The sequence below is a fragment of the Penaeus chinensis genome, chromosome 32 (assembly GCF_019202785.1).
Source record: "Penaeus chinensis breed Huanghai No. 1 chromosome 32, ASM1920278v2, whole genome shotgun sequence".
Classification (NCBI taxonomy): domain Eukaryota; kingdom Metazoa; phylum Arthropoda; class Malacostraca; order Decapoda; family Penaeidae; genus Penaeus; species Penaeus chinensis.
In genome coordinates, this window is record NC_061850.1 from 22,028,573 (window position 1) to 22,031,072 (window position 2,500).

Here is a 2,500-nt window from a genome sequence, read left to right on the forward strand (position 1 = left end):
TCTTCATTAGCTTTTTCTTATCACTTATCATCATTATCAGCGCCATCATCTGCACCATCATTTGCACCATCACCGCCACTGCCACCATCATCATAATCAGTCATTATCATCACTGCCACAGCATTATTATCATGATTACCATCAACACCATCACCCTCTCTACCATAAATATCATTATTATCATAATCACCACCCTCATCACAGCTAACACCTATCACCATCATTACCTCCAATATAACCATCGTGACCAACATCACCATCCCATCATCATCACCATCACTACCGCCAACATCCTAACCATCTCACCATCACTTCAACCAACATCACCATCCCATCATCATCATCATCACTTCCGCCAATATCACCATCACAACCACTACCACAACGCGAGATCTCCCGAGATGCACAATCACTTGACTTGAGGCTTTAATACATTAGCTTCAGCCATTCTCGTGTGTTCAAGATCTCAATTATTCACAAAGCTTCAGCTGTATTGATGTGTGGGGAGAGAGAGATGGATGGATGGAGAGAGAGAGAGAGAGAGAGAAAAAGAGAGAAAAGAGAATAGAAGAGAGAAGAGAGAGAGAGAGAAGAGAGAAAAGGGGGGGGGGGGGGAAGGGGGGGGGGGGGGGTTCAAAACACACACACCCCCACACACACACACACACACCCCACACACACACACACCCCACACACACACACCACACACATACACACACACACACACACACACACACCACACACACACACATATACATATAAAATATATATAATATGTATATATATAAAAGAGAGAGAGAGAGAGAGAGAGAGAGAGAGAGAGAGGGGGGGACGAGAAAACTAAAGAATGAGAGAGAGAAAAAAAGAGAGAGAAAGAAAAAATGAGAGAGAGAGACCGAAAGAGAGAGAAAGATTGAAAGAGAGAGAAAAGAAAAGGAAAAAAAATACTTTATGATTTGCCTCTTTTTCTAGGTCTTTTAATTCTTTATTTGTCTTATCTTCCTATTTTTTTGTTTTTTTCTTTCTTTCTTTTTTTTTTTTTTTTCCTTTTAAACAACGGCGTAAGTTTTGTCCGTTCCCTCGAGGGGTCTTCCCGCACACCGTTCTTTGCTGCCCTTTGTGCGCGCGTGTGTGATTACGCTCTCTTTCACGGGCGATGATCTTGTCTCGAAGTAGTTTGCTTCTTGTTGTGTCTCCCTTTGCATATTCGAACTTTATCTCTGGTCTTCTGTCCTTCTGTTTCTCTGTTTCTGTTTCTGTCTGCTTTTGCGTTTCTCTGTCTGTGTCTGTCGCTGTTTTTGTCTCATCACTCTTTCTCTTTTCTGTCTCTGTCTCGTGTCTGTCTCTGTGTGTGAAATTTTGTCTCTCCTCCCCCTTTTCTCTCTCTCCTCTCTCTCTCCTTTTTCTCCCTCCCCCACCCTTCCCTCTCTCTTCTCTCTCTCTTCGCTCCTCTCTCCTCCTCTCTCTCCCTTCTCCCCTCTCTCTCTCTCTCTCTCTCTCCTCTTCTCTCCTCTGTCTCTGTCTCTGTGTCTCTCTCCATTTCTCTCGCTATCTTTCTCTGTTTCCCTCCCTTCCCCCCCCTCTCTCTCACACTCACTCTCTCCAGACTCCCCCCTCTCTCGCTCTCTCTCTCTCTCTCTCTCTCTCTCTCTCTCTCTCTCTCTCTCTCTCTCTCTCTCTCTCTCTCTCTCTCTCTCTCTCACTCCATCTCTCTCTCTCTCTCTCTCTCTCTCTCTCTCTCTCTCTCTCTCTCTCTCTCTCTCTCTCTCTCTCTCTCTCTCTCTCTCTCTCTCTGTGTGTGTGTGTGTGTGTGTGTGTGTGTGTGTGTGTCTCTTTATCTATCTATCCATCTCTCTTACTCACTCACTCTAAAATGACGGCAAACTTCCACAGAAAAATCAAATAGTTACTCTGAAACGACATAAAAGAAAACGGAAAAGGGGTTCTTTCAAAGAAAACAGAAAATCTTAATTAGTCTCTCTCTCTTTCCCTCTCTCTCCATCTCCTGTCTCTCTCTCTCTCTCTCTCTGTCTCTCTCTCTCTCTCTCTCTCTCTCTCTCTCTCTCTCTCTCTCTCTCTCTCTCTCTCTCTCTCTCTCTCTCTCTCCCTCTCTCTCTCTCTCTCCCCGCCACTGTCTCTCTCTCTCTCTCTCTCTCTCTCTCTCTCTCTCTCACTCTCTCCGAAATGACGCCAAACTTTCAAAGAAATTTAAACAGTTACCCTAAAAAGAGTATAAAGAAAACGGAAGTGTGGTTCTTTCAAAGAAAACAGAAAATCTTATTTAGTTTTGGAGGACAAAATTAAATGTTAAAGATACCAGCCGATTGCGTTTTTCTTCTGAGCGAGAAGTATCACCGGCAGGGAATGCTGAAATATTATCTCTATCTCTGAGCTGGTGTAACATGACATTACATGTTAAGGTTTTTCTCTTCTTCTTCTTCTTACTATTACTATTATTATTATTATTATTATTATTATTATTATTATTATTATTATTATT

General features: G+C 42.8%; 1 protein-coding gene across 1 annotated transcript in view; it reads left to right on the forward strand.

Annotated features, from left to right (window-relative positions):
* Positions 1 to 2,500, forward strand: part of LOC125042467 — a 36,586-nt gene that overhangs the window by 13,465 nt on the left and 20,621 nt on the right. The gene's annotated exons all lie outside the window — the stretch shown is intronic.